Source organism: Manacus candei, unplaced genomic scaffold, assembly GCF_025592945.1.
Source record: "Manacus candei isolate 608988 ecotype Guabito, Panama unplaced genomic scaffold, ASM2559294v1 h1tg000024l, whole genome shotgun sequence".
Lineage (NCBI taxonomy): Eukaryota > Metazoa > Chordata > Aves > Passeriformes > Pipridae > Manacus > Manacus candei.
The window spans coordinates 7945824-7962024 of NW_026138072.1; positions in this window are offsets into that span (position 1 = coordinate 7945824).

Genomic DNA, 16201 nt, shown 5'->3' on the forward strand with positions numbered 1-16201 from the left:
TCTGACAATGTTGCCTCTTCACCCTCACAAAGGGCCTGTGACAAATTTAATTATGCAAGATATTGGTCTACTGACACAGCCTCGCACTGTCATCATCTATCTCCTTTTCTTTTTTAGCTTCTCAAAAACATTTCATAAACATCCATAAACATCTGCAGAGAGCAAAGATTTATTCCTATTCTTCTGCAGACACCAGTGGCAGAAGTTCTATTTTGTCAGGTTTTCCATGGTTAAAAACCTAGGAATTAGTTTAAAATAACTTCAACACCACAAAAGGTTTTCTTTACTGTTATTGGAAGAACACCTTCAGTTTTTATATACATGACATTAAAGTGGTTATGTGGATTTTAAGGCCTGACTTATTTGGGCTTATTCTTTACTTGAATGAAGTTGTTTCTTTCTGAACACTGTTTGCTTACAGGAAGGGATTAATGTTTATCTAAGGAATTCTTTAGGCAACTGCAATACTAACTTAGAGATCTTCTTTGTAAGAGACTTTTACCCTTTATTCATGAACCTTACAGACTGAAATACTTCCTTCTTATTTCATACCAACAAACCATGCCTTTGTCTCAAGTTTGACATGCAGAAGGAAAAGCTAAAAATTGGAATTTTCTTACAGGCAGTTTAAGACAATGAGTAAAGTCCTTTCAATCATCCATAAAGCTGTTGCTTTTTTTTTTTTTCACTTTGAAAAGCCAATGAAAAGAATGACATCTTTTTTCTGCTGTACCTACTCCTAGCACAAGAGTCTTTTGATGGATAATGAAAGTGGCCTTACTTTTCCTTATTGAGCCTGTTGCAGCAGGCGTGTTGCGTGCAGGAAAGAGTCATCCTATTCACAGCCTGTCCAAAGCTAACAGAGCCCACACATTACTTTAAACGGTTCATGAGAACAGTGGGCTCTCTAATGGACGTCCTGATACATGAATACAGGGCAAGTCAGATTATTTTCCCCCTCTGAATCACATATTGGCTCCCTCCTCATCATCACATAATATTTGAGCTCTTTTTTTATACAGAAAATTAAATTACTCTTTTTCACAATTCTGTCTCTCTTGTTGTCATGCTGTTTAAACTCACTGATGACTTTATTCTATGAAAATAATTAATCATCATATTCACTTTGCACAATATGTGTACTGTGTTCAGTCTGTGGTTCAGCAGTTTTTAAACTCTGAAAAGCTCCTGGGCACTACATGCTCAGGTACCCCCAATGCACTAGATTCACCAGGTACATAGCTCTCTAGTGCACTCATTGCAAGGTCTATTAATGATATTTCTGAAGTATCTTCTTTCAAGCTGTGCATTTGAGGTCCAAAGTCTTAAAACAGCTCTATGTGTAACTGGCATATAAGAAATGCTTAGCAAAAAGCAGTAATAATTGAATTGAAGATCAACTTTTACCTAAAACTCATAGATTCATATTGGAATTGAAAAGGACCTTAAAGATCATCTAGTTTCAACTCCCCTACCAAGGGGGCAGTGGACGTGGCAGGAACACCTTCCACTAGATCAGGTTGCTCAGAGCTCCATCCAGCCTGACCTTGAACACTTCCAGGGATGGGGCATCAGCAGCTTCTCTGAGCAACGTGTTCTGGTGCCTCACAACCTGCATAGTCCCTTTTTTTCCTGTTTAAAACCATGACCCCTTGTCCTGTAACAACAGGCCCTGCTTAACATTTTGTCGCCATCTTTCTTATATGCTCCTGTGAAGTATTGAAATGCCATAAAAAGGTCTCCTTGGAGCATTCTCTTCTTTAGGTTGAAAAGTCCAGCTCTCTCAGGCTTTCCTTGTAGGAGATTGCTCCATCCCTCTGAGTACTTTTGTGTCCCTCCTCTGGACCCACTCCATCAGGTCAATGTCCTTCCTGTGCTAAGAATGCCAGAGCTGGATGCAGCACTCCAAGTGGGATCTCACCAGAGCACAGTCACCTACTGGCCACACTGCTTTTGATGCAGCCCAGGATACAACTGGCTTTCGGACCGTGAGTGCACATGGCTGGGTCATGTCCAGCCTCTCATCCACCAGAACTGCCAGTTGTCATGTCCAGCCTCTCATCCACCAGAACCCCCAAATCCTTCTCCCAAGGGCTGCTCTCAATCCATTTATGTCACCAATATTTTTCCTTATGACAATTTAAAAGATAAGTATCTCCAGGGTTTTAATCAGATGTATTATTTGATATACTCTGGTTTTGATATGTTTAGTATTATAATTATACCTTGTTCCTATATACAACAACATATAAAAAGGCTTAGTAAGCACATCCATGAATGCTATTGCAATAATTATATATTAAGAGGTTTTAAATAGACAGTGGTATTAGCTGCACTTATTTAATCTTTGAAGGATCTCACAGAATGTACTTAAAGTAATCTCATGAAGCTGTGACTGCTTTTTGAACATTGAAAAGTTTTTCTTAAGAAGTACACCAAAAGTTGTTTTCTAGGAACTGGATGCATAAAGGATCATGATTAAAACAGTTTAAGGTATCATACTCAGATCTTCAAGTTTTTCAAGGGAACCAACATTCAAAATAGGGTTTAGCTAGAATTCATTCTATCTAGAAGAAAGAAAATGAGATGCAGGAGAATGGAATTCACAATAGTGACTTTGGGAAACAGCCCCTAGAATGTGAAAGGCATATCCAAGAATAGCATTTGCCTCTTTTCCCCTTCTCTCATATACTTGTGACTAAAGCATGTATTTTACAGATTAAATTTATGTGAAACTGGAACTTAGAAACTCCATCTTCTGCACTTATAATGTATTTAAATTCAGATAGAATTATTGAGATTGGAAATGACCCTTAGGATCATCAAGTCTTACCATAATAGAGAACTTTTCTTTCCCCTGACTACATATTCATCTAGTGCTTTGAGCATTTGCTGTGTACAAACAAAGTTTTGATTGTAGGAGGATATGTTTAAACCCTTTTCCTGAAAGTGATCTGGCCACTAAACTACACAAAAAATTACTGTTACCAGTATATACGCCATTATTCATCACAGATACCACTATTCCAAGGGCAGTTAGATGCCCAGGATCTTTGGAAAGTACAGACCTAATTAATTCTGTGTTACAGTTCTTTCCTTGGAGTAAATGAGAAATATTGGGACAGATGCAGACACTCAATATCCACTTAATTTCGGCAGCCACCTAGAGCCTGGCAGTGCATGGGCACTTTGCATTGTCATCTGACCATGCTGCCTGCCATCTGTATGATTTCCTCATGCCAAGTGGTAGTGCACACAGCCAGCTGGCTCTAGTCCCTGTGAGGATTCCTGCACCAAAAGGGGGTAAAAGCACAGCAATTTCAGGTGCGGTATGGCTGTTGCAGCGGTACAGAAGATGGACTGGTGAGATACTGGACTTTTCTGTAGCAGCAGGTTAAAAACAAGGGCTAGCAGATAGTTCATCGATGAATCAGGTCTTCATCCTTATCTGTTTGGAAGACTACCTTTCCTAGGACTTGGCATTTTCTCCTTCAAGTCCTTGATTTTATCCTTGCACTGTGACTTGGTTACTGTGCAGTGGTTTGACTTAACTGCTTTATCTTTCAGGAGGAAATATAAATTAATTGCAGTTGTTGCATCTTGAAGATTTTAAAAAATATAATACCATTCATTATGTTTGAAATAATATTACCTGGCTTTTGAAAGCTACCCATTACTAATGTCTAAAAAGCAAGTAATTTCAATACATATAAAAATATTATTTTTGTATTTGCCATATGTTACAATTGCAAAGTTTTTTAATATAATGCTGAATTATGCTTGTAGTGTTTTCAAAGAGACAGCTCAACAATCTTTACAAATGTTATTTTGAACAAAAGAAGTATGACTGCTATGATCACATTGCGGATCACTGATGATGCTAACAACAGAAGCATTTCTTGACTCAGGTTTTTGCAGTAACTATTGTATTTCTTTACTTGTGTTTGTTAAAAACCTTAGATGTGAAATAAACTCATCTTGCTTGCAAGCAAAAAAAACAGAAAAAATGTTTACTAAATCACATTGTGATTTATATTTTGCTGCCTGAAGCAAGTGGCTATCTGTACTATTTAAATGTTTAGACATTTTCTTCTTTTCCTGCTAAGGGTACTCAGCTAAACAGTATGTGGAGACTAGTTGGTTTCCATTCCGTACCAGAAATGTTTTTTCAACCAGTGGGTCACAGACAATCCTGAAAACCTTTTAATGTTAAACTTCCTGTAAACCACTAAATGCTAAACCAGTTATTTTTTGGTTTTTAAGTCAATAAAGAATTTAGTTGGTACCTACACAAGTCATGCATATACAGTTTGGCTGTCCTTTGATTTAAATTATGGTAATGTGATAATTTAGCTGCTGTTGTGAAAAAATGTGTTAACCTGTTAGATTAACGCTGTAATACTTGCATTTAGATATCACCCTGTGCTTGTAAAAGTGCTTCTCACTTGAGAAGCTCCAAGTGCTTTGCACATTGAGCATTGTTGTTACTAGACTCTGCGTGAAAAATGGAAGTTCTGAACAACTTGTTTTTAGAGATTAAAAATAATGAGAATTTGACCTGTAAATCACTCTGAAAATAAAACACTTCAGAAATAAGAGTTAAGAAAAGAGAAGGGTATCTTGATTTACCCTATTATTATCATTATATTATATTCCTGTCTTAAGCAGAATTAAAGATAAGATAGCAGTACAGCTTGGTAATTTAATACCATTATGTCAATTTTTAGTTTAGAATTTAAAGCATAATCTACATAACAAATAAAAATAAGGTTGTGAGCCTTAATATAATAGAAAACTATCAGAGTATAATAGAAAACTATCAGACAATTTTGTAGGTCTAGCAATTGCAGTTCCTGTAAAATTGCAGTATATGCATTGGAAAAATCTGTGACCATACAGCTTATTATTAACTTTTATGTTCATTTAATTCACAAGTCTTAAAACCGGTAAACAGTGGAGTCCAGTTCTATGAGATAGAACCAGATAGGGCTATAAATTGACTGTTACAATAAATTCTTGCAAGCGTTCTCTGCTTGACAAAATGTAAAAGAAAATTAGTATATTCTTCCTCTCCTGAGCTCTAATTCAAATTATTTTAGAACTAGTTTAACTTCTCACAGCTGAAATGCATACATTAGCTATTCAGAGCCATCTTCAAGACATTCTTACACATTCTTACCTAGTATGTTTCTAATTGAAATGTGTTGTCTTTAGGACACCGTCACATACTATGCTATGACTGGTAATGAATTCTGGAATCATGTACCTCCACAAGGATTTGTACTGGATATGGATTAATGACAGGCTTTTCACACTTCAATTGTAAGTCTAAACAATATTTCCTGGGTAGCAATCTGATTATATGAAGAGTTAATATCCCCAAACCAGGGATTTTTTTAAGGTAGATTGGTATTATATAGAATTTTTAAAGTATTACTTCTCAATTTTAATTGATCAGGATGGTCAGATGGATTTTTATGTCAATATCTATTATCCTTTATTTTATGCAGTAAGTCTACACAAGATTTTCCATCTGCTCAATCTGAATTTCATTCTCCAGGTCAGAAACAGTGGAGTACATTACATGATTAGCATTCTAATACTCATTTTTTAAATGACAGAGTGAAAAGGATTTAAAATAATTAATTTTTAATGCTTGCATCAGTATCAAATTACTTACCACAATCCTTTTATTGGTGGCATTTACATTCTCTGCTTCATCGTCTCGTTTGAGGATAAAAGATTACATATGGAGTATTTTCAAGTGATTGCCTGATTACACGTTAATGCTTTAATGGAAATGTAGAAATACTTCAAGTGAATGTTGAAAATGTTTGATGGAAAATAAAATAGATTATTAATAAGTTAAAATGGTATTTACTGAAAAGTCAGGACATAATTACTGGAGTTTTCTAATCCTAAAACCAAAGTGCAAATTTAAATAAGCCATCACTAATACAGTAGCGTAATGATATGTATCACTTGTATAACATCAATCTAGAAATCATGGGAACAATTTTATTTTACTTGTAAATTAGCCTTGAGACATCAAGATCATGAAGATGATGAAGTCTTTCCAAATTTTGTAAAGTAGAATGGACAATAAAAAATGTGGCTGAGGGAAGGCAGCATTGCTGATAAGTACCAGAGAAGAGATCTAGAATATTTTTTAAACTCAAAAAACTGCTTCATGGTTGGATGTGATGATCTTGGAGGTCCTTTCCAACCCAGCTGATTCTGTGATTCTAAGATTCTACTTAGATAAATGTACACAGGAAACTGACTGCTGCTATGATATTAAAGGAAGTGCTTACAGATATATTTTAAATTTCAAACAATCCTGTAGGTCTTCTTCATCTACATTTCCATGTATTGTGAAGAATTCTGAATGAAGTAGCATGTTTTCCTAACCAAGGATCAATGTGTAAAGAGCCCTTAGAAGATCAGGTCCAGGCAGAACGAGCCAGGACTTTGAGGGCTTTCATCTTCACAGAGATGATGAACAAACAGATTCATAAGCCACTCTTCTGTTCCTGTTCCATTTCCTACCAGTCTTGAGCAGAGCTGAGGGAACAGTCAGCTGCTTTCTAGGCAACGCTAAGTAAAATAGCCTTGTGCTGTTAACATTTGTCTTGCTTTTACTAAGCCAGGTTGAAAGGCATCCATCCAGTATCTGCCACTGCTACCCAGTACTGCCACCCAGTACCTCCCTGGAAGCAGCTGCTTTGCTGTCCTTTGCTTATCTGCTACTTTACACCTTCATAGTTGCTTTCTCGCAAGAACCAACCATATTCTGGCTCCTGACATAATTTATACAGGGAACCACAAATCCCTTTATGTTGAGATTTTGTTCATATCTAGTAACAAAGTATTTTGTTCCCTTCTTTGTCATGGATATATATTTTCCTTTTGTTTATATATACCACAATTTTCATTAAAGTCTGTAGAATAAATTAGGTCACAGATTCTTACCTGGGTATAAGTTCAGCATTTCAGAATGGGAGTATGTCATGCCTTAGCAAAACAACTGAATAAAATGGAAGAGCAGCCCCAAAAGGCAAAAAGCAATGAAAAATAACAGCACATCACCTTGCCTTCTTTGGGTAGAATCCAGCAGTGAAGCAAAATATCTTAAGAAAATGGAATATTTGGGAATCTTTTAATGAAACAGAAAAGGAAAAATCAATGTCTGCCATCAGATGCCCTGTATAACTCCCAAGGACTTGTATAGGACACCTGTGCAATAGAGGAAAAAATGGACCCCAAAATGCCAGGGGAGACTGTATATGTAAAGAGTGCCCTGCACAGCACTCAACGGGCAAGAAAAGCCATTTGATCTCCTATATAACTCTGTCCTGATTAGAGCCTTTCCTTTGGAACTGAGCACTGAGCTTTTTTTTTAAAGTGTCAATCTGCTGACTTGTCCAGAACCATTCCTCTGATCAAATTTGTCAGCTTATTCAGTACATCTTCTGCACTGTTCTGGGGCATGGGGCTGTTCCCAGGTGAAAGACTTTGCACTTCTCCTTGTTGAACAGCATGAGGTTCCTTTTAGTCCATTTGTCCAGCCAGTCAAGGTTCCATTGGACAACAGCACAACCCTCTAGTGTGTTAGCCACTCCTTCCAGTTTTGACCTCCACAACTTGCTGAGGGTATGCCGTGCCCCAAAATCCAGGTGAAAGTGATGAACAGGATAGGACAGAGTTTTGATCTCTCAGATACACCACTAGTTACCTGCCTCCAGGTAGACTTTGTGCCACTAACCAAAGCACTCTGAGCTTGACTGTTCAGCCAGTTTTAAATCCACATCACTATTATTGTTTGTCTTAGCACTTTTTGCTAAATAAAGGGCATCTCTAAAGAGAGTTTGGTGTCTTGTTCCACATCCAGAGCAATCCACAGCATATCTTACTTCCTTTCTCTCAGCATGTGCCTGGGTGTGGGACTAAACACCAGCAGTTTCTCTTGATGTCCTACCTTTCTTTTCTGTCTATCTGTGACTCCCCTTGTGCAAACCTGGAATTCCCCAGAGGAGACTGTGCAACTCATAGTTATGATGTTGTCAGGATTGCCAAGGACAAAAAAAGCTGAAAACATATCCACAAAAGCAACACTACTCATCATCAAGACAGTTACTAGTCACATGATAGCTACAATAGCTGTTCTTACTCCCAGAGGTTCATGTCACCAGAAATACTTTTCTCTAAAAATGACAAAACAAACCTTAACTCTGGTTCTTCATTCTTTTCCATCTCAGTATCAGTAACTGTGGTAATGCTGTTGTTGATGTGATAAAAATGTGATGTGTATATGTAGAATGCTAGCAAAAGCTTAACTTGGATCTGAGCTTCTGCAGGCAGGTACACAGCTGTGAAAGAATCCATTGTGCTTAACAGCAGCTACACCCTGTGCAATTATTGTTTGGGACTTTTTTTTAAAATCGTCACACATAGCAGAAGTATCAAATAGGCTCACAGCATGCTTGATGCAGTCTATTACAATTCTGAATGATAAAAACTCAATATCAAACATTTTGCCTTTTTCAGTTTTTTTCTATTCATATTATTGTGCCTCATGACTGTCATTTTTACTGTGATTTCTACAGCCCACAAAGGGAAAAAGAAATAACAAAGAAAACAGAAAACAATAAATCCTATTATCCAGTTGACTGAATAAATGTAGATTATCACCATGTCCATATCAAACCGCCATCCACAGCTATCATCCTCAAAGTCCATATAGTCCATCCTGTGAGCAGCATGTGGGAAATGCCTCCTTGTTACAGTATCTGAGCATCTTTGAAAATCTGATAAAAAACAGACTAGGAGATAAAAATCTTTTTAAAAGCAACCAGATTGACTAGGAAAAAAAAAGTTAGCACTTTTTTCCCTGGTTGTGTAAAGGACAAATAGAAGCAGGAAATCTCACACCTCACTGTTAAGTTTCCTTACTTTGTTGGACTCAGAGAAGCTCTCTGTGGAATTGATTTTGTAAGATTTAAAAAAGTAACTCTGTGTTCCACATCTAGAAAATAATATGTTTGTTTGTTTGTTTGTATTTGGCATTCTCTGCTATAGTAAAGTAATGCTATCTGCTCATGTTATCCAGATCTGTGAACACCTGTCTTGGTGCCTTCTTCCACTGAATTTGACTCAGTGATCCAGAAGTGAAAGGCTCCATATAGTGTAATCAATCTCTTCTCTAATTAGTAATCTCTACTCAGCTGAATTCTTCAGTAATCAAGATACATCCAGATTTGTACATGCATAGTTCAACAGCTGAAACACATTTGAGTTCCTATTTCTAGAATTTGAGGATTTTTTTCCTAACAGTCTTCAAAATAAATTCTGCTTGCTTTAATGTTATGTTCCTATCTGATCCATACTAGGTTAAAATTCATTTTTAAATCACTGTTTGTATGCTGGTAACACCTTTAGAATATATAGGCAGATGCAAACATAGCCAAGTGGAAGTAAAAGTCCTAACTCCAAAAATGGCCAGAGTGTGGGGTCCCGCCAAAAGGTTCTCCCTGTTTATTGCTCCCCTGACTTCTCCTGCTTCTCCTGATGTAGCAAGAGAAGTACTATAGGAGCATAGCTCTTCCATATGTCAAGACATGAGGTTAGAGAAGTGTCTGTGCAGCTGTGTTAGCAGCTTGTGGCCCAGAAAGAGCCTGGCAGCTCTACTGCAAAGGCAGAAAGTCTTATGAAGAATAAGGAGGGAATGCAATCATACTCTGGATTTTCACTCTGTTTTCATGTAATTCTCAATTTTTATGATTAATTCTGTGATTCTATAATAAATTCTGACAGGAAAAATGCCTTCAAATGTCTGTATCTCTAGCTAGAGTGGAAATAAGCCTTGCCTCTGCATCTGATTTTAGCCATCTGCAGATAAAAACTGAGAGCTGTAAAGTTTTCAAAACCTGTACAGCAACATGGAGTAGGGGTTGAATTATGAAACAAAAGACCTGAGGAAGCTTCAAATTCACTTCTAATATATTTTTTCATTTTTAAAAAAGAAATCTTATCATACAGAATTTCAGTCTCCAAATAATACAGTCCCCAAATAACTTCTGCATGGACATGTATTTGTGAAAAAATATGTTTTATTTAACTTCCTTGTGCATGTCTGTGTGCATACTCTGAATAAGAACTTCCACTCAGAACACATGAATATCCATGTACAGTACCAGCGGAGTCTGGCAGACTGTTAGTAGGAACCTGTTAGTTAACAGGTTAGATAAAAAAAACAATGTTGTGTGCAAATCACACTTTTATATGCAGAAAGCATGCAAACCAAAAAGTATTTTCATCAGAGCATCAGTAGGCACATCTGTTGCATGTGTCCCTGCCAAAGTTTTTGCAACCTCCTGTTGGGGTACTAGCAAAACACAAAATTAGACTACAAACAATTTAAAACATTCTCCCAATTGTATAAATTGACTGACCTAATTTTTCTATTACTTAAGAGTTTAAGATATGAGATGGAAAATTTTAGTTTAAAAACATGCCCAAACTAATGATATGCAAGCTGCAATAACTGTGAACATTATAAGTGCTCATATAAAATTAAATTGCATATGAACAAGTGTTCTTAGGTAATCAGATGCACCAAGGTACATCATTTTGGCACAGTCTTTTCTTTCTGATTATAAGATTCCAAAGCGGCACATAAGACAGAGCAATTGAAAGACTGTGAGAAAAAATGCAAGTACTGACTGACACCTTCCCATATGTGCCTTGCAGCAACTAGCAGCTTAGGGCCCTAGTGCTTTGGAAGCTGTTTTCAGAACGATGTATTAAAACAGCATTGATGGGACTTTCTTTTCCTACATGGGTCTCTGCATGCTTTAGAACCAGATTTCATATTGCCTCCATTTACTGCACTTTGTGTCCCTTGGTGGAGCAAAGAAATTGATTTCTTTTCAGGTGAAACTAAACCAGAAGATGAACTCTAAGAGCTCTGATGTGTTCCAGTAATATGCTTCAACCACTAATGGGCATTTAGCCCTGGGGATTGCAAGCAAGTTGCCCCACATGCAAATGTGGACATCTGACCCCACAGCGTCAGTTGCTGTGCTCCATCTATTATGACTGATATAACTGCTAATGCAAGAATGCCTCTGAGACACAGTGAACAATCTTTCCTAAAACATCTTTATGTCATTCATAATTGCACAGATCTCTCGTATCTGTCTTCTGTAATATCCTTTCCAAACAAAAGAACTTCTAAATTTCCTTTGTATGGAACAGCTTTTATAGTTCACATCATCCTTTCATCATTATGCTTCCCTCTGCTTTATCTTTCTCTGAGGTGATGTAATCTAAAATTATATGCAATACTGGAGATGTGGGATCACCACAAATCTAGACAATGACACGATACTTTCCATTCTGCTATGATTCTAAAAATTCCTGCTTTTTGACTATGGCTGTGCATGGAATGTTTTCAGAAAGCTAATCACAGAATTAGATGTCTTTTCTCAAGTGGCAATAGCTAATTTACAGCACATCATAGTGAATATTATGCATTATGGAGATGGAGAGCCTCTGTGGGCAACTGCTCCATCATCTGACTCTCCCCACAGTGAAAGTGGTTTCCTTACTCGCACTCTGAACTTTTCATATCCATTGATGTTCATCCTCCTTCCATGCACCAATGTGAACAGCTGGCTTGTAATCTTGGTGGTCTCCTTATAGGTATGATAAGGCTGACTAGAGATCCTCCCCAAAGCCTACCCTTCTGCAAACTGAACAAGCCAGTTCCATCAGCCTCTCCTTACAAGTCAGGTTCTCCAAGCCCCTGAGCATCCTGATGACCCTCTGCTAGGCAAAACTGCAGTATTTTAGATGTGGTATGCTGAGTAGCAGGGGATAAAAGCTTCATCTACTGCTGTTCATACATCATGCTCCTGTTCATAGAGCCCAGGGTGCTGTTGGCCTTCTTTGCTGCCAGGGCACACTTCCAGCTCACGTGCAGCTTGCTCTCCATCAGGAGGCCCACGTTCTTTCCAGAGAGCTGCTCCCCAGGCTGTCAGTGCCCAATCTGTCTCATTGCCAGGGGCTCATCCTTCCCAGGTGCATTTGTCCTTGTTGAATTTCATGAAGTTCCTTTAGCACATTTCTGCAGCTTGTCTACATCTCTCTGAATGGCAGCCCTGTGCTAAGTCTGTCAATCTGTCCCTGACTTTGCTGTCCTCTGCAGGTCTGATGAAAATGTATTCTGTTGCCTCCTTGAGGTCACTGATCAAGAGAACTGTTAGATGTCAAGTTCACATTTACAATCATCAGTGAAGTGAGCAATTTAATATCACCAATAAACTTTATCAGCTGTATATATATCACTTTCCCAAATCACATATGAATGTTCTGAACTACACAGACTGCTGTGACGTTCTGACAACCACCCAATTTAGCTTGCTACATGATCTTTTACATTGTAGTTTCCATCTTCTACTTTGATCTGGTTTTCTTTTTAGGTGCCTGGCAAAAGCGTCCTTGTTTGCTGAAGCCCCTGCATTTCTCCAACCTGTCTTGTTCTCCCTGAATAGCAGCCCCACCACTGAATCTACCAATGTGTGGTGACCGGCAGACCTGATGACGACATGGAGAAAAAGGCCAAAATTCCCAAGCATTCTATAATTTTTCAAGGATAAGGATGCTTTTACAAATAAGGTATCATCCCAAACTTCTTGCACAAATGCCAGCCTTCTCTCATACACAAATCAAGCGGCATCATATTCTGGTTACGCTAACATAATAGCTAAATTGCATGCGGCGGTTTGTATCACAGGAAGAGTGCCGAAGGGCATCCTGGGAAATGTAGTTCCTGACACGCTATCGCACATGCTCCGTGGAGTACTTGGGTGTGGTTGGTTGAGGATCGTTTGTTTCTGTTCGAGCTGCGTATATAAGACGTTGTTGTTCTCAATAAACGCGATTCAGTCGCCTGGGACCGCAGGTGATCGGGTCCGTGCTGTCAGTGCCGTCAATTGCAAGATTTGCTAGTTAAAATAAGTTTGTATTTCCAACAAAGAAAAATCATGCATTGTCAGAGAGGTTTATGAGAGGATAGCACTTCTCCTATGTGAATGCCTGCAGGCATGTCCCATTGAGTCCTGATCTCACGTCCCAAGCTCTTATTCAGTCTCAAGCTCTCTAGTGAACTCAAGTTCCCAAAGCATCCTGTTCCTTCCCTTAACCAAGGCCACTCAGTGCAACCTCTGACCTTCTCAGATCCAGAGTTTTAGCTTTTCCCCTCCTCCTGCATGAAAAGCTTGAACCTTCCCACTCTCTTGCCTCAGTGTTTCAGCTCCACACACCTATTGTCTCAGAAGTCTCTTTTTTTTCTCGAGAGAGAATCAATTTCCAAACTCCTCCTGCCCCAGGATGAACACCAGAATTTCCAGCTTTCCTATGTTAAAACTTCTCAATGCCTGTTCCATTGCAAAATCATCTTTTAAATCTCCCTTGCTATCCTACCCTTACCCTCCTCTCACTTTCTCTCTGCTCTCTTTAAATATTTCTCTGCTCTCGCCCTTCTGATTTCACCCACGGGCTCTCATTGGCTCCCAGCATCTTATATCCATGTGTGACTTAACTTACATGACAGCCTAAACATCTCTCCATTTCTCTTCCATCCCCAAAATCCAAGTCCTACTTCCTGCTAGTAGCTAGGCTTTAGAAAACCTGGATGTGAAATGTACTTGAGGTGGGTGGGCATTAATGACAAAATCCATAAAGCTACATTAAATGCAAGCATACACATTTTACAGTGAGCATTTTGCATAACTAAAAATGTCACTAATTTATTAAATGTGAAATATATTTACCAACTGTATGGGAAATATTCAATGACTACTATATCATGTCCCCCTCACAAATTCAAATAAAAAGTAGAACAACTTATGATTTCTCTCTTGGGCTGTTTATTTTCCTGAAAATAAAGGAATGAAGAAACAAGAGGACTGTGGGAGGGCAGAATGAACTTGAAAAACGTCGTCTGTCATTATTATCACAAACACAATCATCTGTGATTATTCTATAATTATCAACACTCACAAATACAAGCTAATTGGCTAGCTTAACTGATAGGATGCAAACTAAAACAGGAGGAATTAATGCATATGTTACAATGTAAAACTCACTTGACTTTGGAAGACTTGAAGGAATTTTGAAAGCCAGTCTGCAAGCAGATCTTGTTTTTAAGTAACTAGGTGAATTATCTGTTTGCTTCTTCTTTCTTCTGCTAAACCATAACACACTAACTACCAAATAGGCACAATATTATATAACAGCTTTTTAAAACGATTTATAGACAATCCCACTCTTCTGCTTTAAAAACATTTTATTTCAAATTTTAGCTGAGATGAAATAAAATATACAGATGAAATAAAAACAAAAAACAGTAATTGAAATGTACATTCTTGCTTCTTTAACTGCCTTCCCCTCCCCCATGTATGTTCTGATTTCAATCCATTCAGTCTTGATGACTGATATCAAGGAATAAAGCTGCATGGTCTCTGTATGAGATCATGTCATAGTTCTAAATGCAGAGTTTGCATACATTCTAGACCATAAAATATCTTCTGTTTATTTATAAGGTAAGTTTTGTACGTCTACATTGATGACATACAAAGTACATTTAAGGTAATTTCTTCATAATTTGCCTTTAAGATGGGGAGTTCTAATCATTTTTGTTCAAATTTGCATGTACATAAACTGTATCTTAACCATGAATTTAACTTGTGGACAACTTCTCTCCTTGCCACAACTGCATAGACAATGAAAACCAGGGAATCTCAGACAGCAACTTGAGGTATTTAACTTTTCCTGGTATGTGCCCCAAGATTCTATGAGAAAAGTTAATTTTAAAAAGTATTCAGAATATTCTGTGTCTATATATTTTCTTATTTTTTCTAATCTATTTTCTATTTCTTTTCCACTGTCTCTTCATCTAATATCTTACTCATCATGTTCTTGAACTCATCATTATCAGCATTATTCATCCCTCTTATGCTGTTCCTACTTTTATCACTAAACATTTCTAAGAATCATGTTGCAGGTTTATATTTCCTTTATGTTTGTCATCTCCCCAGATGACCAAATATTACATTTCACTTGCCAGCAACTCTTGGTAAGTTATCATCACAAAAGCCTTTACCCTTTTGTATCACATTGCTGTAGTGGCATTACCTACCTCTAGTTTCATTCTTCCCTACAACTCTTCTCTAACTACATATATTCCTTTAGGCTCCATTTTTACAGACTACTACCATACAACATATAGAGAAGCAAAAGCTATTAATATTTACAGATAAACTTAATATAATAGCTCGAGATGACAAAGTATAAAATAGCATTAAAAAGTATCTCATACTGATGTCTCTAGTGTGAATGCTACTTGGCAAACTGCTTAATACTCTCTGGATGCTTATTTCTTTACCTGCATGATTGCTATATTTTGTCAAACTTAATAATTTAATATTAATGATTGAACAAAAACTTTTCAGAATTTGGTTATAAACTGCTGTTACAACCCTTTCACTGCTTAAGGCTTTAATGTTTTAAGTCAATTTTAGTGCAGTACCATGCATAGGTATACAGTAACACAAGTAATTTCTTAAAAATAAATTCATGAATTGGCCCTACTTATACTTATCTGAAGACAGGGACAGTGTGACAACAACAGTCAGAGGCAATACCCAAGACAGGCATGCCAGGCCCTCACCATACCCCTCTATAAGACAAGGCTGTGTATATCCACACAAAATATTTAGTTAACTTGCAAATCTGGCAACACGCCTCCCTTAATTTCTCCAGAGAAACTGGTGAATGACCTATCTTGGAGCCAAACCATTGTCTTTGAACAAAGTCATATTCAGCTTTAGTTAATATCAATGCCCCAAATTCTTATTTCCCATCTAAGCAAACAAAAAAAACCATTAATTCCTTCAGAGAATGAAAAATATAAAGCACAAGACTGTATCTTGAGAAAGCTGGCACAGTTTTACTTAACTGAAAGTTTTCTGATGCTGACAGTACTTAACTAGTTTTTAGGAAGTTAACCAAGGTATTACAGAAAGTGCTGTCTAAAAGTCTTCCAAGATGTTCAACAGAAAATTGAACATAAATTTTAACAAACCAGAGTTACAAAAAAAGTTAACATGAAAGAAGCTATTTGAAATAAAAAAATAAA